The sequence below is a fragment of the Poromitra crassiceps genome, assembly GCF_964638095.1.
Source record: "Poromitra crassiceps genome assembly, chromosome: 3".
NCBI classification, from domain to species: Eukaryota; Metazoa; Chordata; class Actinopteri; order Beryciformes; family Melamphaidae; genus Poromitra; species Poromitra crassiceps.
The window spans coordinates 9,264,070-9,287,193 of record NC_139625.1 but is presented as its reverse complement, the minus strand read 5'-3'; positions in this window follow the sequence as shown (position 1 = coordinate 9,287,193).

Genomic DNA, 23,124 nt, shown 5'->3' with positions numbered 1-23,124 from the left:
GCGCTGGGGTCTGAGCAGCTTCTGACTGACAAGTTAACTCATTCCTGCCTGCCTGGCTGCCTGCAGCCTGCAGCCTGCCTGCCTGCTATCCGCACAACTAGGAACACTTATACATACTGGCCTGCTGTTCAGTGAGTGGCCTGACTGTGCTGCGGGCAAAAAAAAAGGCCATGCCATGGTGCAGTCTGCGCCTGGCACATTGCTACTTTTCCATCAATTAATACAAACAGTCAGATAAATATCAACTCCTTTTTTACTTAGAAAGTGCTTTAAAATCTGAATGTTAACATACATTTAGACATAAACGATTCAGCGATTATCTATCTCCGATTCGATGCATCGCGACATGTTCGCATCGCGATGCATCGATTAAACGATTAATTTTGACACACGTAATACAACTTGATTGCTAAATTTGTCTGTCCCCTGTCACTATTCATGACCGTCTCACCCAGCCCCAGTATATCCTATCTGTTCTGCTCTCCCTCCTCTCCCCCTTCCCCTGCTCTCTTCCTACCTCTCTCCCTCCCCACCTCCTCCCTTTCCCTGCTCTCTCCTCCCCCACTTTCCCTTTCTCCCCTTCTCTCTCTCTCTATCATATTATTATTCAATCATGTTGTTATTATTATTACTGTAATTATTATTGTTGTGTCAAGTAGATTTAGCTAGACATATTCTCTGTGAAGCCCTCCTTGTGAATTAGGACTATACAAATAGACTTGACTTGACTTGACCAGAAGCATATCCAGGGTATGGACATTACTTTATTTTTCAAGTGTAAACTAAATGTCACAGCAAATGTGAGGAGGTTCTGCTGTGAAAGTCAACTCACCCTCCAAGGCAGTAGTCATCCGGTTTGTCCGAACATTCTCTGTACTCCATCCCCGTTGGACACTGCACGTCTGAAACATGAGCAAGGCTATACGTTATGAGTGTATTATTTTAACCAGGGCTTTATTATTCACAGCTTGATTTGCCAAAACATAAAGGTCTTCCGGGCTACTATTAGAAACAGCCATTTATTAATTAATTCATCTTTTCTTTTCCTTAATTTCGTTTTTTTTTTACCTGGTTCTCCGCAGCGATTTTGTGCCTCCTAGGCGTTGTTTTGCGATAAATAGTGTCCAAGCCAGTCCTAGAATGGCGCTCTGTCGGGGCCACATGGCAGCGTGCTGTTCCTCCATGTAAATAGACAGTTTTCATCCCGTTGTCTACCCATATCGTCATTATATGATCCCTAAAGAAACATCAGACTGCTAATCACCCCCAGGCTATTTCCAGTAGTCTTTACCAGGGGTAATTCGGGGTCTGTGTCACCAACTCTCGTCAAGTCCCGCGAGACTAGTCTTCCGCTTGTAGACAGGACAGACACGCGAGAGAGAGCGCAGGAGCTGGGCTTCCGTACACAGGCCAGCCGGCAGGAAAGTCTCACGGGACTTGATGAGGGTTGGTGACACAGATTCTAGGACTGGCTTGGACACTATTTATCGCAAAACAACACCTAGGAGGCACAAAATCGCTGCGGAGAACACTGGGTGAGTCGTCAGATAATAATTAATGTGAGGAGAGGGCCCCAGGTTAAAAAAAAACGAAATTCTCCTTTAAGGAGTGTATCATTTGTATTCTTTATTTAGACAGTGGGAAATAACAATCACTTCACACGCGCGCGCGCACGCACACACACACACACACACACACACACACACACACACACACACACACACACACACACACACACACACACACACACACACACACACACACACACACACACACACTTTCTTACCACAGGTTCCATTAGTGAGGCTCCTCCAGTGGACACAGAACCCAGCTTTCTTGCATTCGTCAGCAGTCTGCTCCAGAGTAGAACAAGCCAGTTCAGGTTCGACACACGTGTCAAAGTGGCAATTCTTCAGTTGGATGTCGAAGCCCCCCAAAAGTCTGCGGCACTCTGCAAACACCCTGAAAATAGAATCAGAATCAGATCAGAATCAGAATCAGAATCAGAATCAGATATAATTTATTCACCATTATGTTATGTAACATATAGGAACTTGTTTTGGCATTAAAGTGCTTAAACTTTTTTCACATAAAAGGGACAGTGCAAAACGAGGCAAATACAGTGGAACAACAGGACAAGAAAGTGCAATATTTGGTGATCATACAGGTATGGGCAGTGCAAATATTTGGATAAGGGTTCAGGCCCGAGGCAGCTCCCCTTAGGGGGGGGGGGGGGGACCGGGGGATACCTGACTGGTTTACGAGACGTGCTGCTGAGGGGAAGAAGCTGAGTCTGTGACGGTTTTTTAGAGTCACTGGCAGGCGTAGCCGCCTATACCGTGAGGAAGCATGGAAAAGAGGGCGTGACCCGGGTAATCTTTCTGGCCCTCTTCAAGGCCCTGGTGTCATGTAGGGACTCGAGAGAGGGGAGGGGGCAGCCGATCACCTTCTCCGCTGATCGAATCACCCGCTGCAGCTTGGTCTTGTCCTTGACCGTAGCCGCAGGGAACCAGGTGATGATGGAGAAGGTGAGGATGGACTCAATGATGGAGGTGTAAAACTGAGTCAGCATAGACCTCGGCAGCCGGAACTTTTTTAGCTGCCGCAGGAAGTACATCCTCTTCCGGGCCTTCTTCATGAGAGCGTCGATGTTCAGCTCCCACTTCAGGTCCCGGGAGATCGTCATGCCAAGGAAGCGGCAAGACTCAACAGAGGCCACTGGGGTGCCTCCCAAGTTGAGCGGGGGGGGAGGGGCTGCCTTCCGCCTGAAGTCAACTACCATCTCCACTGTTTTGAGAGCATTGAGGGCCAGGTTGTTGTCTTTACACCAGCTCTCTAGCCGCGTGATCTCCCTCCTGTAGGCGGACTCATCCCCATTGGAGATGAGGCCTACCAAGGTGGTATCGTCTGCAAACTTCAGGAGCTTGACCGACGAGTGGAGGGAGATGCAGCTGTTGGTGTACAGGGAGAATAGTAGGGCAGACAGAACGCAGCCCTGCGGGGAGCCAGTGCTGATGAACTTTAAAAGGGAGATGAATTTCCCTAGCTTCACCCGCTGTGACCTGTTGGTTAGAAAATCTGTGATCCACCTGCGGGTAGAGGCCGGCACCCGCAGCAGGGACAGCTGGCGTTCTAAGATGTGTGGTAGGATCGTGTTGAATGCCGAGCCGAAGTCCACAAACAGGATCCTGGCGTAGGTGCCTGCATGGTCCAGATGTTGCAGGACAAAGTGCAGAGCCATGTTCACGGCGTCGTCCGTGGATCTGTTGGCTCGGTATGCAAACTGCAGGGGTTCTAGTAGAGGGTCTGTGATGGACTTCAGGTGGGCCAGGACCAGGCGCTCAAAGACCTTCATGACTACAGACGTCAACGCGATAGGTCTGTAGTCATTAAGGCCTGTGACCTTGGCCTTTTTGGGGACGGGGATGATGGTCGAGGCCTTGACGCACGCTGGGACCCGACACAGCTCCAGCGAGGTGTTGAAGATGTTGGTGAACACCGGGGACAGCTGGTCGGCGCAGTGCCTCAAGGTGGCAGGTGTGACGGAGTCTGGTCCGGCCGCCTTCCGGGGGTTTTGGCTCTTAAACAGGCGGTTTACCTCCCTTTCGGTGACAGAGAGGGAGTGTGTGGGGGGGGAAGGGGGGAGTGTGTGGGGGGGGGAGGCAGGGGAGGTGGGGTCACCACTGGGGACTGAGGACTGGGGGTGTGGCCGGGAGGCGTGGGGAAGGAGGGTGGGGGGGAGCTTCTCTGTCTCGAACCTACAGTAAAACTCATTGAGCTCGTTGGCGAGGAGGAGGCTGTCAGTCGTCCGTGGGGACTTTGGTTTGTAGTTGGTAATTGTTTAGAATAGCAATCAATCAAAACTTAAACTAATAACCACAACGTCACATCGTGATTAGATAAAGGCTAGAACGCCAATGATTCCACAAAGTGGAAAAGAGCCTGACTGAGCTTAGTACAGGTTCGTCAGCAATGAAATCACATTGTTTGTAGAGTCAAAGAGCCTACATACAGCTGTACATGAGATTAGGCACAACAGCAGAACAGGTGGGCACACCAACACTGACAAACATCTGGCTTGCACTGCTGCATCGTGGCATCTTGAGCAGCAGCCTCATTCCATCATTGTATGCTACAGATCATCTCTGCAAAATGCTCTTTCTGCAGCGCCGCCACAAGGGGGCAGTATACATGGGGGTACAGAATGCTTTAAAAAGTGCAGTCTTCACAGGTACAGAGCACATACCAAATTTACAAATTTACATATTAGCTTGTGCATACAACATGCAACACTGTCTGTAAATGTCGCTATCATCGGACAGGTCATCAGTTAAATCATGTCCTAAGTATTTTGCCTCCTTACAGAATAGAATAGAATAGATAGTATTCGATCAGCGTCATCACGGTCGCTGCAGGCAGGTTATTGACATAGCGCTGCTCTCAACTAGTGACAGCCTATGTGACAGCAGCCCCTATAGGAAGTTAGCCGCCGATAGCGTTACCTGTATCGTCTATTACCGTTCCTGTTGTGTTAGGATGGTGGCCTGCGTTATACATGGCTGTAGTAATGACAGCAAATCTGATACATCTCTTTTTAGTATTTGTAACACATTCACTGCCAACAGTTTATCCAATACAGTAGTTAGCTTCTGCCAAGGTTTTTTTTGAGGATTCTGGCTCATCTTTCAAGAGCCGAGGATTATTTTCTGCTAGGACTTTGTGAACACAAAATATCTAAAAAGAACTAATAGAATGTGTGCTTTCTCTGTCTAAAAGAGTTAGTTTTTATCATGTTCTGTTATGTAGGCATTAGCAGTTGAATACAGCATGGTTTAAGCGTCTGCGAAGGAAAGATAAATGCATTTTTGTGAAATTCGATAGAACAGGCAGAACAGTCACTTTAACCATTTATTTTTGGCATCAGTGAGACATCAGACATCTAAACAATAGTTCTGAACACTAATTTCCTCCAATCCAGCGTGTGTCACAGGCGAGTCTCTGCTGCCTGTCTGTGCTGCCTGGCGGCCGCTCGTTGGGCGAGTCTGGATCGGGCTCGCTCGTTTCTGGGGTTTCGGTTGTGAGCTGGGATGAAGCTGCGTGCGATTCTGGGCTTTCTGCTACGCGTTTCAAAGTGTGTTGCACCCAGAGTCTATTTTTGGAATCCCCCACCGTTGTGCGCCAGCTCCCAGTGCGAAAGCATTTTCGCCAAACCATTCTCATGAGAATGGTTTCCTCACGCTTTTTCCTGCTGTTTTTACTCGACTTTCTCTAATCTGGAGAGCACTGTCGCCACTTAATGGGTCGGTAAAATAGGTTATACACATTCAATAGCTCCCATATTTTTATAGGAGATGTAAGAGGCTTTGATCCACGTCCCACCGTCAATTTTTTTTTTTTTTTTTTTTTTGACGAGTTAACTCGTCGACGGCAGTCAACCGTTGGTTTCTGTTTGACGAGTTAACTCGTCGACGTCAGTGAACGTGTTAACTAGGTAAACATTTTCATAAAAGGACCGTATGTTTTTTTATGTATAAATGTCTGTTTTATGTTGTTTGAACTGTATGTCTGAGACCAAGAACCACAATGAAAACAAGTCCTCTGACTTTATTGTGTTTTTATCCTTGATGTTGATGGCTGCATGTATTTTATGTCCCATGTACTCATCCAAACATTGAATAAATTCAATCAATCAATCAATCAATCAGCAATAAAGCCCCCATGGTTTGTTTCTATGCTACTGTCGGCAGGACGTGAAGGGAGCGAGACTGAGGATACATAAGCATAGGAGAGATGTGTGGATAGTTAGGAGAGACAGGTGAAACTTTCTGCCAGCTCCTCACAGCAAAGTCTGTTCACCTCTTTTTTTTTAAATTGCTGTCATCACCATCGCTATTTTGTCAGAAATTAAAGCAACAGAAACGACAATAAGGCTGTTATTACTAGTTGTCAGCTGCAGCGCTGTGCGTGCAGGACAGTATGTCAACAATATGACCGCGGCGACCGTGATGATGCTGATGGATCATCGAATACTGTCTATAGAATAGAATAGAACTTTAGGAAAGTTTTGGCTGCCTGTATGTTGAAAATCATGACACACAGTTTGAGACAATTTTATGGGGTAGCTAAAATGTACAACAACAAAGAATATAGATAAAACTAGAGGGCATACCTCTACCAAACTTTCTACAAAGTTCTGTGGTGTTATGTGAATCTGTTTGGAAGTTAGACACTTTTTTGTGATTGGCCACGCCTATTTCCACGCCCCCTTATGGGCGGTGGGCTTGGAAAGTTAATCAGTTCTAAGTTGACCCATTGCCAAACTTTCTACAAAGTTTTGTGCCAATCCGTTCATAACTTTTTGAGATATTCTGCCACACAGACAGACATGCAAACAGACAGACAACATAACCTCCTGGCCAACTTGTTCACCTGGCCAACTCCGTTTGGCGGAGGTAATGATAATAAAAACATGGTATTTGGCACCAATTCCCAGCCTGTATGTGTATATATGCATTCATGCATGTGTGCGTTTGGAGCTTACGGGTGGTATAGCAGGTCACACAGAGACCTCCCAGGGCTCCCAGCAGGGCAGGGTGTCGGGGGAGGCGGCGTCTCGTTACAGGGTATGTCGCTGGGTGCCATGTCACAGGCAGGCTTCAACGGGTCGGGGTACACCCAGCCATGGGCCGTCTTATCGCAGCAGTTGTCATCCTCGATCTGACCTCCTCTGCGGATACACGATTCACCACCACATACACCTGCAGAGAGGATGGAGAGATGAGATGAGCCCAGGAAAAGGAGATGTACGATGGTCGATAAGAATGAAGGGAAGGCAAAATGTGTGTACAAACAAACAAATGTGTTTGTGTTCGTACAAACATTCTCGTACAATGTCCCAGGCCGGCGACCATCGTAGACGTCCATTGGAGAACAAATAATGGCTAAATATCTAACGACAGCTCTACTGTATGACAACAGGCTAGAAAAGATATACGCAAGATATACGAGGGATCAGCCGAGCAGCAGAGGGATCTTGCGGTAGGGTGTATCGATAAAAATAAATGTGATATGGAAACAGCTATAGCGAATCTTTAACCAAACTCGATTCAAAAACTGGCAGTTTTAACGGAGGATGCATTCCGATGCATTCAGGCGATAATGTGGGGTGGCAATGTGCCAAAAAAAGTGAGCACTTGCCTTTGTTACATCGACAGTCAAAATAGTGGTCGCACCGGGGGGGGGGGGGGTACGGTGGGGCAGTGGTAAGCGCTGTCGCCTCACAGCTCGAAGGTCCTGGGTTCGATGGGACGCTGTGAACGCTGAAGGAATGCGTGCCCGTCCGCATGTCCTCGAGTGCCCCGGGTGGGGTCGTCAAAAGGGCCTTTCTGTGTGGAGTTTGCATGTTCTCCCCGTGCCTCCCGGGGGTTTCCTTCATATACACGAATCCTGCGAAGTCGCGGATGTAAACAAGCCGCCATTACTGCGGTGACCTACTGCGGTGGGGAAATACATGGCGCGCACGTTTGAATGCAAGCTGCCCTCGAGTGTAGCCTTATATTTTTCTACATTTACATTTTTATTCAACGTTACTTTTGACAATGATGCCTAGGAAATCGGGAAGAAGCTGTGCAGTTATCAGCTGCCCCAACAGTAGTGGCAAACTTCAACTTTGGAAGAGAATAGAATGTGAAATACACAAGTCTTTACTAGCGTTAGCTACATGAAGAGTGCCCCTGTCTGAAACCATAACGTTACATAAACATACAAATATAGATTCCCTGGACGTGCAGAGGATTGAGCTGTTCGCCAGAGGTGGATCAAGCATATTAACAGAAAGGACTTTGTAAATCTCTAACGTTATTTCACCTCATAATGAATAGCATGCAGCTGCCAGCTGCCTAGCCTAAGCTAACAGTGATTATGACATGGGTTATGTCAACATTATTATGGTTGTTGATGCACTGTGAATATCGGACAGGTCCTTTCAGAATGATGTGTTCATCATCTGGTAGTGTGCAATATTTGGCCAATCCATCCCGAGCTCAGGTCATTTTGACCCTCTATGAGAGACCTGTAGTTGGCATTCTGTTGCTCATCACAAGCCAGGTGATTAATAAAATCCCCTTGAATGCCTATAAAAACACAAATTTGTATTTTTTTAAAAAATTTTACTAATGTAATTCGTGTGCAATGATTACATGCAACTTGATTGTTTATGCTAGCTAGTCAGTAACATTAACATTAGCATGTTTACACAATAACGTCACTTGAAATGCGGCTCGTTAGGTGGTATTTTTTCCGCTGTTTACAATTTGAATAATTACTATCCCATCCATAATAAGGTCGTACCTTCATCAGTAACTGGGGGCTACTGTCTCACGTTATCAATCCAGCTCGACGCTGTTATCATTTGGCATAGCGTTACTGCAGTCTGCATCAGCCAGCAGCACAGTCTAGCTGCAGGGACCTACCCCCGCAGTAATGGCGGCCCCACTAGATGGCGGCCTACACAAATTGGCCGGGGGATTCGTGTATAGGAACCCCTTCACCAAAACATGCAATATCCTGGTTGCTGATGTGGTGCCTCCTCTGGTCATGAAGGGCGCCTGTTCGGAGGGAGGGGAACTCGTTGGAATAGCGTGATCCTCCCACGTGCTATGTCCTACCGGTGAAGCTTCCCATCAGGTGAAAAGAAACGGCTGGCTAACTGCCCATGTCTCGGAGGAAGCATGGAGCCAGTTTTCGGCTCTCCCCAGATCAGCAGAGGGTGGAGCAGCAACCAGGATAAATATAAATTAGCACTAAGGGGGATAAAAGTGGGATAAAAAAATCTAATAAAAAAAAAAAAAAATAGTGGTCGCACCGTCGCACTAACATTACACTGTGGATGATTTTTCAAGTGGCATTCAAGTCATATCTGACTAGTTTTCAATTTATTTCTCCCCACAAAATTTTGGCTATTATGTCTCGATATTTTTACATAGCCTACAAGACAGACAGGTCGGGAAGAAAATAAACCATTCAAGCCGTTTGCAGCACTTGAGGAAACCGTGAGTTTGCTAATTCGTTGATATAAGCAATTGTCCGAACGATTCATTAATGAATAGGCTACGTGAACGTTAGCGGGTACTTTAGCCTATGCAGTAGGCTAAGTAGTAGGCTATCATCTCCTTGTTGCATTTTTAAACTGGCAGATGGGGGAGAAAGAAACAATTCAACTTTTACTTGCAGCCCTGTCTGTCTGCCTATATAGAGGACTCATTTCCAACCTGACAGCAGAGTGGTACTTGAGTGTGAGACCTGTACCCTCTCATCCGTGCATTTACACACCATTTCATTCAATTGTTTTCCTTTGTGCATTTTGGTATTTTGTTTCTAATCATGTTTGTTTCTGTGTGTGTTGCAGGAGCGAGGCGCCACCTATTGTTGTAGGGAACAGCAGTGCCGGCCGGGGTTAACATCAGGTATCAGTGAAGGTGGCGGCCTGCTGGACCAGATTCCTTTGTCAGTAGCAGGGGCGTCGCTAGCCCTGGGCTTCCGGGTCTAGAGCCCCGGATGTTTTTTTCCCAGCCCCGGAGGTTATGAACAGCCTCTCAAGTTAGTGCTTGCAGCGAAACCCCCCTCTTTCCCCCGTCGAGTTGGTTTTTCCCATGATGACGCATCATGGAAGAAACCAACTCAGTCAGAGTGTACGAACCCCCCCAGTAACTCCTGTGAAGGTATTTTATTAAGGTACACGCTTCCTGTAAACCTAAATTCTGATGGTGCCGTTTTTGTATCATATGGTACTTTTATTTTGAAACTTAGAGCGGACGTAGTGATGTTATATCTACGCTACTTGACGCATGGGCCGCGGAGCCCGGGCTTGAGCCCGACCTACTTTTGGGGAGTTGGACCGTCGTTTTGTGCAGAGAAACTTGCATGTGGCAGCTGCCCTGGAGCGCCTGATTCTGTCTGCAGCTGAAGGGGAAAAGGTCGGTTTCCCGTCTGCTATTCTGTGGCTCTACGAGAAGGATTTTAATGTTGACTCTCTCGGCACACAGCTTGATATGTTGCCAGACACAATCAAGCTTTTCGAGGAGGGCGAGGAGGAAGGAGGCAAACCCCTAACCGTGTCATCTGTTGTGTCAGCAATGAACAATACACCTGTGGCACAAACACTCCTGCCAGATGTACACAAACTGTTAAAGTTGTTTTATACAATCCCCGTGTCGTCTGCCAGCGCCGAGAGGTCTTTCTCGTCCCTCCGTCGTTTAAAGACCTATTGATTGATATATATTATGTGATCAACGACCTATATGCGATCAACAATGACACAAAAAATACTTAATAGCGTGATGTGCGGCCATACACACAAGGACTATTTGGACAAAGTGGATGTTTCGGTGATTGCAAGGGAGTTCGTCCAGAGCAACGACAAGAGGACGCAGTTCTTCGGCAGAATGTAAAGAGATAGAGAGAGAAAGATATGGTGAGTCTGGTGTGTGTGTGGAGGAGGAGAGAGGGGAAAAAGTGTGTGTTTCGGAGGTGCAGCATCAGCTGGTGCTTTTTTGTGTTTCACTACTTTGATGTGTATTATTCTATCCCTCCTGTTCGCAAAGTAGTAGTAGCACTATTTAAACCACGAGGCTGAATCGAAGTGATGCTTGATTCATTCATTGATTGATATCGGAATCGGATTGATATAGGCTATAACCACAACTCCGCTCCATTTCAGTAGCAGGGACAGCGCCGCACGGCCCTATGCAAATAGCCTAAACTCACCTGTCTCCGATAATAAGCTTCATTTAACTAATGGAGTAAACTTCAAAAAGTTTCATATTGTTGTCTGATGTAGTCTAGTCTAATTTTTGCGGTTGAGCCCGACCTACTTGAACAGCCTTCCGCGGCCCCTGGTAGGTTGTATGGTTAATAATATTCTGTGTGAAGATATTTTCTGAGATAAATGGGCCTTGAGCATCAAGGCCCATTTATCTCAGAAAATATCTTCACAACTAAACAACTAAATAACAAGATAATTTCATAGTTGTAGCTACTGTGATGCTGTGCATGTTGATGCATGTCATTTGTGTGAATAATTTCATAGTGAGATGATGAGCTCATGTGGAGAGGAGGTGGTGAGGAGTGAAGCAGAAACATTATGTAATGACACACTATGACAATAGTAACTGATAATTTGGTCCTGCATAGCCTACTGATATTTTCTGTTTGTTTTTTTCTCATCTCAGCCTGAGGGGAGTGGAGCAGAGCAAAACAGAGGACACCAGACCACAGCAGAGGAGAGGAGAGGAGAGTTGAGGAGACCAGACCAGAGGATGAGGAGGGGAGGTGGTGAGAACGTCTTGTAAGTGAAAGAGGCTAATGCTGACATTTATAAATTCATGAATTTGCTAAGTGGACTCCCGCCAGAACCCTATCAAGGACCTCTGGTGGTCCCTGGACCTCACTTTGAGACCCACTAATCTTGTTCTTCTGTATTAATCTCAAATGACTCACAACATGGGTATTTACAGATTGGAAAAACCAATACCCCCTCCCCGTCAGGGTACCTGGCTAAAGCCCCCAATGTCTTCAGGACCTACAAACGCCCCTGGTCAGTAGAGCGTCCTCGTTCCTTTTTTCTTTATAGTTTGAGCAATAAACATTTTTTGTTGCAAATTTGATCATGTTTCTGTGCATTTCATGTTACGGTCCTAACCCTAGACTTGGGGCATAACACTGGGACATTAATGATTTGTAAAGTGCCATATAACCACCCGCACACTCAGACATACATGAGCCTGAGCATGAGCTGCCGGTGTTAAACAACAGCCGTTTTGAGTTAAATAAAAGAGGGGAATACTTTGAATCTAGCTATAGTTAGTGGTTCATATCAACTGTCGGTTATTTTCTCTCTTCTAAATGTGAACTTAACTGTGTGGTTTTCTATAAAATTACAGTTTAAAATGTCCGCTAATTAGAGTGGAAAAGTGAATAGCCACGTGTTTAGCCTAGCGTTTTTTCCCCTTTCAGTGCTAATGCATGATGTGTGGAATTCAGTGGGAATGTTTGTGATAGATGGAATAAAGCATGATAGATAATAGGCCTACAGTTTGTTGTTAGTTACAATTATGCTGACCAAGATTTCCTTAGAGCCATTGTGCTGTAATATTAGGCCATGCAAGTTTTAAGACATTAATGTGCAAGCGCCAACCTAGCAAGGTATGAAGCTGTGAAATAAATCCTCCTTTGTTCATTTCAACGAGCGAATGATTATTGTTTCAAACAACAAGCATTTTTTGCCATTACACGTCCCCCACTGTAGTACCTTCGTGTGAACGCCATCACTTGCACAGTTTTTCTTAGCATCTTTTCAAATTTGGTTTGGACACTGATGACCCCTAGAGGACGAACCATCCAGCTACAGAGGCAGCAATGTTCAGTTGGTGATCCCAGCTGAAGGGCTTTCGGCTGCCAGCCAGCCGAACTGAACTAATAATAATAATAAGCATCATCATCATCATACACTGCATAAAAGAGAAATTGGGTTAAGTTAAGTTAAAGCAGCTACGAGCAAGATTTTTGATCGTTATTAACACATTGACTGCCAGCCCTTTTTTCAATGCTGTAGGTAGGTTCTGCCAGTTTTTTTTTTGAGGATTCTGGCTCATTTTACAAGAGCCGAGGATTCTTTTCTGTTAAGACTTCGTGAACACCAATCATCTAAAAAGAACTAATAGAATGTGTGCTTTCTCTGTCTAAAAGAGTTAGTTTGTAGAGTTAGTAGTTATGTAGATATTAGCCGTTGAGTACAGCATGGTTTCAGAGATTTTCAGAGAGTTTTGAGATAAATGGATTTTTAGAACCACCTCACGTGCCTGTGATTATGGGTGCCCTTGGGCAAGTCTGTATACTGTATTGTGTGTGTGTGTGTGTGTGTGTGTGTGTGTGTGTGTGTGTGTGTGTGTGTGTGTCTCCAAACTCCTCCCTCCGTCTGTGCTGCTGCTGCTGGCTCCTGCTGGCTCCGCGGCCGCTCTCGGGCAGTCTGGATTACTGTAAAACGGGCTCGTTCGTTTCTTGAGGTGTCGGCTGAGAGCTTTGAAGAAGCTTTTGCGATTCTGGTCTTATTTATGCGCAAAGGTACTCGAGTGTGTGTGTGTGCGCGCGCGCGTGTGTGTGTGTGTGTGTGTGTGTGTGTGAAATCGAAAGCGTTTTCGCCCAGCTATTTCCTTGAAAATTAGAATGGCTTTCTCCCGCGGACCCGTGGCTGTTTTTTGCTCGGCTTTCTCTCTGTCTGGAGAGCACTGTCGCCACTTAGTGGTCGGTAAAATAGATTATACACATTCTCTTCCTCCAATATTGGTATAGGAGACGTAAAAGGGGTTGATCGATGTCCCACCGTCAAAAAAAAAAATGTTTATGTAAGCCGAGATATCTCGTCCTTGGCACTCAACGGTTGGATCATGTAAGCCGAGATATCTCGTCCTTGGCACTCAACGTGTTAAACCGTATAATTATAATATTGATGCATCACATCTTACCTATAATAGTAGCTGAGACCAAAGCCGTGTGAATCGGAGATTGCTCTCTTGATGATTATAGAGTCTGTGTCTGTCTACTAACCTCGTGTCACCAGGCTCTCTGTCTCTATCTGTCTACCGGCGGGCCGGATAAACCCGGAAGTGAAACAAAATGGTTTACGGCAGCTGCCTGCCTTCAACCGTTTCGCTCTGCCTCGCAACAGACCATAAACACGGAGAACGCCATGCAGGGGCTTGCTACTCTCACAAACATCTCTCGTTATCATCTCTCACTGGACAAGCTACCAACGGAGGCGGTCGCATTTTTCTCCTCGTCTCCCTCTCCAACTCCCTTTCCCTCTCCCTCTCATCCCTCTGCTTCTGCTACCCGGAGCCAATCTTGCATTTGTCTCTTCGAAACTACAAATATGGATTATATGGCTGGTCTCTCGAAACGAAATCGATAAAATTATTGTGGGGTCCGGGGACCCCCCCCTCTGCCCATACGGGACTTCACCGCGGGATACGGGAAGACAGCAGTCATTGACCCTAGGCTGCACGTCATGATAAACGAGATGAGCGGGGCAGTGAGTACTTGGACTATTGCGATTTCTGATCTGAATCATAAAAATGGATTACTTCTTGAAGATATCACTGCCACTGCGCCGAAGTGTTTAAAACCGAGGATCAGGACTGACTCGTGTGAGGAATGTTGTTGATCCTACACCCACCGGGGAAAACCAAAACAACGGATTTAATCTGGCCACCTGCTAAGCCGTCAAGGACACTAGCAGCAAAACTCTCCTGAAGCCTTGAGTGCAACCTGCGTCTCCAACGTCACCCCGCCCCGTCATCTGACGCCTGAACTCTGGACTAAATTGCCATCTCCACAGCAACGCTGTGTTTAGCCGGTGGAGGCTCAGACCTTACACACACACACAAACACTCATGGACCCTAAGGACTATAGGCCAACACACGGTCACGCACGCACTCCCCCAAACCCCCCCCCCCCCCCCTCCCGCCCCCCTCCCCTAAACCCCACCCCCCGCCTCCAGCAACTTCCCCCCGCTTTGCAACCCCCCACCCCCCCCCCTCACCCCCCCCTCCCTCCCACGATGAACCAAACCGGCGCTGTAATGGCAGCCTCCCTGGTGTCGTGGTGTGGGTTGTCTTTGCTGGTAACCCTGTACATTTACAACAAATGTATCTGTATTGTATAATATTGAAGTGTGCCTTTATTACTTTTTCTAACTAGTAATAATGTGAATTCTGAGTTATTTATATGCTTTGTCCAATCCAAATTGCTGGCGCTGTTCAATGGCGACCCGGTTTTGCTCTCCGACTCTGAGAGCGAACCAAGCAGAATTTCGCTCGTGATACTTGTACCATGAAGTGACAATAAAGTTAATCTCAATCTCAATCTCTCAATCTCAATCTTAATCTCAATCTCAAGTTATATTCTAACAGTTTGGAAGTTATTTTGTGGTTATGGCCGAAGTGGCTGCCGCAAACAAGTTTAATTTCATTTCCTGATCTGCCCCGGCCGCAGACAGACTAATCGTCAAGACAACACTGGCCGATTCACTCGGGGTTCAAGCGAGACTACTCGGCGTTGGTCTCGTCTACTATTAGAGGTAAGATGTGATGCATCGATATTAAATTTAGACTGTTTAATAACAATCGAAAATCTTGCTCGTAGCTGCTTTAAGTTAAGTTAAGTTAGGTTTAAGTATATTAAGTTAACACACACACACACATACACATACAGGGGCATCTGCACCAAACCACACCACTGCCTGCCCGTTACCCACCACACTGCCCCTGAGTGTTGTTGAAGAAGTGCTCCATGGCCAGAGTGACCACCAGGTGGTGCCCTGGAGTGAGGGAGACGTGAGAGCGGATCTCCGGGACGTAGATTGTCACTCTGTAACCCGTCGTCTCAAAGCGCAGCCCGTGTTCCTCGTGTGGCGGCTGTATGGTCACATGGTTCAGAGTGGCCTATAGGACAGCAGAGGAACAGTACCAGACTGAGAAGAGCAGCCTCGAGGAGAGAGGAGTCACACATACTGACTTAAAGTGTTGAAATATAAGTTGTTCTGAGTGGTTCTGAAAAAGGCTCAAGCATGAAAGGCGTTCAAGCCTTTTCTGAACGGTACTGATGTCACAAGAAAAGTGTCAGTGGTACTGAGGAGACGGTCCTAATAGACCCCGGCCCTTATACAGCTTGTCAGCATTGAGCTGCGCGCGCATCGTGTAGGCAAAAGCCGTCAGCTTTGCATTGACAGACAGCGAGAACTGTGTGAAAGCCCCGCTGTCAGGACTGCTCTGTGCCCATCTGCAACACACAGTTATATTTTAGTTTTAAAATGCAGTTCTCGGCTTAGTACCACAGCTTATCGCCTAGTGATAAGCAATGTTATGCATCGAAATTAACGTTGTTTAATGGGATATGTCTTACAGACCCACCCATACGCACTGGCGCTGTCAATTGGCCAAGCCTATGAGCAATACATATCGTGCATTCCTTTATAACTGGGGATAGCGTAGATAATTATTCTGTAACTTGCAAAGATATATTGTTATGTTGATAATGCACACAACTCAATAATGACATTATGTAACGTTACTTGGTCCGTTAACTAACCGAGCGATGTTGAGCAGCCTACAGTTTCAGGCAGCTTACCTGATTATGAAGAGCACTACAAAGTCGGGCATTTTTAATGATGTCCTCGTTCCAATCAGTTCAACTCAATAATGACATTATTTAACGTTACTTGGTTGTTAACTAACCGAGCGATGTGGCTGCAGCCTACTACAGTTTACCTGATATGAAATGAGCGAGCACTGCAAAGTCGGGCATTTTTAACGATTTCCTCTTTCGGCTTGCAACCAAAGACACTTACGGTTAGCATTAAAAGCAGTATGAGTTGACGGGATTCGGTAAAACTTTAGTCCTTGCTTTGTAGATAGTGTAACAGACTGTTCAGTGTTGTGTTGTGTTCTATTGCGTGTGTGCGAGGCTGTGTATGTTCCCTCGAGTTGCGTAGAACAGGATATGTGGGGAGAATTAGGTGAATTATAACGTTACAGCCTGGCTCTATCGTTTATTATTTTATTAACTAAGTGTGAATAGGCGGACCCGAATACTCTCCTACAATAGCTTTCCGATTCTGGCATCCCACTGTACAACACGAAGACATATCTAGCTCGAATAGTTTTTGGGCGACTGGAAAACTACTTGACAGGGCTGCGCGGAGTCTGTCTTTCTGCCTCCGTCTTGCGCATCTGACGCTGTTTGTTGTCATTGTGACGTAGGCGTATAATTGGTGTATAGATCCATTATGTGCCAAGTTTCACCATCATTGAACAAATGGGTGTGGAGTTACGGCCATCTGTTGCTTAGGCCCAGAGGTGTAGTGGTAAATACAGAGGTGGGTCAACTTTCCAAAGTGAGTAGTTGACCCACCTTGTTTCCCCTCACTGATAGTTGATCTGAAAATAGGTGAGTAAACTCTCTGCCTCATTTCAAGAGGTCAGAGGTGGGTAAACTGAGTTTAGCCTACTTGCGTTTACCCTGCACTATGCCCCTGCTTAGGCCACACCCATTTTTAGCATTTGCGGCGCCCCGTTTTGGTCAAAGCATCCAAAATTATGACCAATATTTGCTAAGCCTTGCCATTTGCAAAGATATTTTAGTTGATGGTGGCCATAATTATTTGTCGACCCATCTTGCTAATTTATAATATAAATATGTATCCCCCCCCCATGGTCAGTGATGATATCTGAACATGTCCACAAAGTTATGTGATGATAATAAATCAATCAATCAATCATTCAATCAATCAAAGCAAGACTGTATGGCCCAAGAGGCTTTTTCATAGAGCACATTCAGCTGGACATCTGTGTCAAGTCGGAACGTAGCCATGGTTACCAATATCCAGTGTTGGGGGTAACTCATTACAAAAGTAACATATTACATGTAATATATTACTTTTAGCAGTAACCCAGTAATACAACTTATTATTTATAGGATTTCAGTAATATTAATCCAGTTACTTTCTCAAGTAACTCAAGTTACAAATTGAGTTACATTTGATTAAATCAAAGCACATATTTAAAGAAGATACAATCATTTCCTAATCAAACATATTTGTTTTTATGCAAATAACCACTATACAGTAGATGACAATAACAAAGGACACTGACTTCAAGGCGGTTGAAATTATTTTTTGTGATGGTTCCGGCCCGGGCAGCAATGTCATTCTGCTGCTGCTGTTGTTTTGGTAAAAGTAATGCAAAAGTAGTGTACTAAGTAACGAGTTACTCTACACAGAAGGTAATATTGTAAAGTAACGTATTACTTTCAAATGAAAGTAACTAGTAATATGTAGTATATTACATTTTGAAAGTAACTTGCCCAACACTGCTAATATCTGCCATTGGGCCAACTGTAATGTCTCTACGATGTACCAACTCACAGGAATTAACGCGGAAGAACGAGAATAACCGTAATTATAAACCAGCACAAAAACTATGGGGTTGTTTCAGCCCTACTTGCACGCACGCACGCACGCACCCACCCACCCACCCACCCACACACACACACACACACACACACACACACACACACACACACACACACACACACACAGAATGATGGGGGGAGAGAGAGAGAGAGAGAGAGAGAGATAATGCAGTCCTCTCATGCTCTCTACCGGTGGAGCAACGGATAACAGAGAATCAATGATTTTGGAGTGACACCATTGTCCCATCGATATCATATCATTTGGCTATTGTTTTATAGCCATTATTTATATCCTACCTTTATTGCATTTGGTATGATAGTGAGCGTGCCTGTGGTGTTCTGATATTTCAGGATGACACCTCTCACACAGGAATAGCCTGCTCTGCATCCAAAGTAGTTGTCCACGGCGATGGTCAGGTTATGGTGAGGCGATTGCTCCTCCACCAGGACGTAGGTGCAGTCATCATAGAAGTCAAAGCGCACACCCTTGAAACTGGTATAGTGGGGGTCGCCAGACAGATCGCAGCGGCCTGAGGAGGGGAAAACACCAGAGGGAATGAGAGAGCATGATATTTGTACAAGGACAGGTACATCAGTTAGGCTTGATTCAAGATCATTATGAATACTTGGACTCAATGCCTCAATGTACAACATGTACTTTTTTGGATGGGCCGGAAGGACAGGGGAGGGAGCTAACCCAGCCTCTGACCATAACCTTTGAGAAGAGTTTGAGAAGAGTTTGAGAAGCCCACTGCACTAGGCTAGGCTACTACGTACAGTATACGTGAGCTACAGTAAGCTACTACAAATGGCTCAAACCGGCACTGAATGACGAAAACAATGTTACGTTTATACCGTTACGAGTCACGCTGGTTTCAAAGTTTTGAAATCCGCTGCCTTTTGTTGTTGTTGTTCTGAATCAAATGTTTTAGGTTGAACATTCTCTGGCTAGCTGGTTGAAACATCTATGGAGTTAAGGAATGGGGAAACAGTCTTCCGGAACCGGAGCTAGTGTCACGTGACTGTTGAGCTCTATTTCCTAGTGAAACAGGATACATAGGAGGGACGTAACACTTGGAGTAATTTGATTTGACCGTGGAAAAGTGGGTGTGTCTGGGATGAGGGACTGACTGAATATAAGATGAGTCGAGCGCCCCCTGCCCTGCCTCCCGGAGCAGAGGGCAGCAGTCTGTTAAACAATGTATTTTAATAGACAAATCTCAAACTTACCGGTCACATTTCAATAACAGTCTATGTTACAAACATAACTAGAAAGGTGCACTCGGTGGAGTGCAGATCTCCGCTAGGACCGTCTTTTCCCCCAAGCTGATCCATAGACCATGTGTGTGACGAGACATCGTCTGAATGCAATGTGGTAGTGAGTGTTGTCATACTGAGATGCTATTGTAAATATCATATCTTGTTATTGTCTGCTTTTATTTCAGTGTTTTGGTGATGTATTTATTATGATGGGTTTATTGTATGTGTTGTAACGCACATATTTGTGTTTTTGTCAAGTCTTCTATTGTGCGTTTGTGTTCGAATTATTGTGGTTTTGTTTTTTTGATTACGGGATGAGGTTACGCGTAGAAGGGTGCATCTGGGTCCGAGCAGCACACTCCCCAAGTTTGAAGTCAATCGGACGAATGTTTCTCAAGATAAACTGCTTTTTGTGTTGACAGTAGGTGGTGCTGTCAAATTGCAAGAAATTCAGCACTGCACTACGTCAAGTCCCCAGCAGCACACTCCCCAAGTTTGAAGTCAATCGGATGAATGGTTGTCAAGATAAACCACTTTTTGTGTTGCCAGTAGTTGGCGCTATGCCAAATTGCATGGAATTCAACTCCCGTCGCGTACCCCTAAGCGCACTCCCCGTGTTTGAAGTTGATGGGACGAACGGTTGTCAAGATAAACCACTTTTTGTGTTGCCAGTAGGTGGGGCTGTGGCGAATTGTACGAACTTCGACACTGCACTGTGTCGAGTTCCCCGAATTTCACGAAAACAGGTCACTGCCGTCACGTACTCATTAGCACACTCCCAAAGTTTGAAGTCGATCCGACTAACGGTTCTTGAGATACGCGAAGGCCAAGCGCACAGACGCACAGACACCGAAAAAATACAATCTCCTGGCGGAGATAATAATAATGGCATTACACTAGGCTCTTTCACACTGGCCTTGAAAGCCGAAAAATGCACGGAAAATAGGATTCGCGCCTCCGATGTGAAAGTCATGGACGCGCGTTGGTGGATAATTGTTTTACGCTTTTTGTCCCGCCACGGTAGGTAGTCACAGCGCCGGGTTACCTGGCAACCCGCCTCCACTTGAAAGCGTCGTCGCAGCGAGCCGGAACAAGTGCAAATGGTCAGCTCATTCATAAAAAAATTACAGGGGAAATCACCTCATGTAGCAAGAAAGTGCACGAGTGAAAGTAAAAAAAGTAGCCTATACAATCATGACTGCAGGGTTAGGCTTTATGCTCAAATGATGTTGACATTAGTAGGTAAAATTAACGGATATAATAATAAGCTTCAGAGGGCTATAGCTGTCTGTGGCGAGTTGGTCTGAGGATATTCCCTCTCGAAATCAGCTCTGTGCATTCCCTTACAAAAACTACTAACGTTAAGTAGTCATGTGCATTTATAGCCTATACTATTCCCCCGACAAACGTTATGCAGACTGCAGCTGTTTGATATGCGGGCGTCGTCTTTCAGAACGGAATAGGCTACGGACGCTAATTAGGCTACTTAATGGGAATAATTTGCTTTACACAAAAATGGAACCAAAAGATAAGAATTAGCCTTGTACCTAATAGGCTACATGATGGTGCATGATGCATCCATAAAGTCGATCAGATGAATATTGAAAGCCTGGTTACCATGCTGCATGTGGACAACACATTACACAAGGAATTCCACAAGGTGACACCATATCCATCTGCTTAGTCAGTGAATTTACTTTGAAATGTGTTGTATAAATAAAGTTGGCTTTCCTTGAATGCAATTCATGCAACACTTCATGCACTCCGCGCGGAGCCCGTTTTGATATACAGAATCCTTGCAAACTGAGTCCGATGCGTTTTATTATGTTTGTCAATACGAGACAAATATTCGTCGTGTATCCACATTACAACATGACTGACAGCCAGGCAGCAGTGGCTGATGTGCAGCAGCGATGTGGACTGAAGCAGACGGCAGGTCGGAGATAGTAATAGTAACCATCATACTGACAGGTGCTACTCCTCCGCCTCCGTGCTTCACCTCGCCGAGCAAGCCGGGCGCTGTGGTGCACCACTCCCCGGGGAGAGGGCGCAGAGGGCGGCCAGTGAGGTGGAGACAGCTGGTCCGCTCAGACTGGACTCTCGCTCGGCCGCTTCTCTCTGTCTCTCTGTTATTTTTAAACGTGCGACAATTTCGGACGAAAAATACGGACTTGGTGTGCAAAATCCATAAGGCAAGTCCGCCCACCATGCGAGTGGTGCTCGCCTTTTAATCTGGGAGCGGGGGATTTCACCTGAAAGTACACTGCAGGACGGGACTGTGGCCATGCTGCTTGGCTCTGTGTGAAAGCAATTTCTGTGGCGAGGCTGCGGGCTTTGCGGGACTCCTAAACTGCAATTTTTGCGCGATCTGTGTGTGAAAGAGCCTAGAGCCCCAGGGATGACGTATTTTTGTAGTCGGAACACGGAAGTCACGGACTTCCGAGTTCTTCACTGTTTCTGCCTATGGGATTTTTGAATGGGTTTTTGGTGCGATGCTTTAAATAAGGTATGTGGGCAACGCAAGCTTAATCAAACGCGAACCAGTGTTCAGCGGGATAATCTTCACACATGAGGACCACTTTCATGAGTTTGAAGTTGATCGGACGAGCGGGTCTCAAGACAAAACACTTTTTGTGTTGCCAGTAGGTGGCGCTGTGCCGAATTGCACGAAATTGGGCACTGCACTGTGTGGAGTTCCCATCAGCGCACTCCCCAAATTTGAAGTCGATCGGACGAACGGTTGTTTGAGATAAGTTGTTGAGCTAAAAAAAAGCAAGAAATTTCCAGTAGGTGGCGCTCTGCCGAATTGCACGAAAACAGGTCACTAGACTCTGTCACGTACTCCTTAGCACACTCCCAAATTTTGAAGTCGATCCGACCAACAGTTTTCTCGAGATATTGAGATAAGTTGAAGAAGAACCCGGAAGTGTTAGCATCAATGTTTTCCGGACTCATTCCTGGGGCTCTCTATTGCCGTGGATGGCGTGCTCGCTCGCTGGCTCACTGCGCCCAGCCCCAGAGCAGAGGACCCGCTCGCGGTTTCCCCCGGGCAGACAACCGCTTCCCAGCCAGGCGGAGAGAGCCAGCAAGACATTGTGAATAGCAATATATCTGGAATTGATGGTATAACAAGCCAGTTACATAGCCAGTTTATATAATTGGGATAATATTTGGTGTAATAATCAGAATGTTATAACATTGTAACATTAAAACCTTATGTATTCAAAAGACTGAACAGAAAACAGTGTTATAGTTTAGATAAACAGCCACCAACTTAATAAGAGAATGTCAGGTCCGGGCCAAGACAGACCGGTCTTGGGCTCAGGTCGGGTCGGAATTGTTTTTTTTGGGCCCCGATATAAACTCTAATCTACATTAAACTAAGATATTACATTTTGTGCATGCTTATTTGCAAAGTTATATGACCATTTATGGGCTAGCAATGTTAGCCCATGTAGCCAGCATGGATCAGAAAGTAAAACCTCCTGTAGCCCACGTTTAGAGAAACAACTAAGTTCAAGGGTTTCAACAGGATACTGGAGACATGTTGTTCCCATATTAAAGGCATAGGATAATAACATAATTGCAGCCAAGTTGGCCATGAGCCATGATACTTTTCTTAGCATCATGTGGGGCGGCTGTAGCTCAGGAGGTAGAGCGGGTCGTCCACTAATCGCTTTGGATAAAAGAGGTCGGTGGTTCGATTCCCGCCTCCTCCAGTCTGCATGTCGAAGTGTCCTTGGGCAACATACTAAACCCCAAATTGCTCCTGATGGTGTGCCAGCACCCTGCGTGGTAGCCTGCTGCCATCGGTGTATGAATGGGTGAATGAACCTACT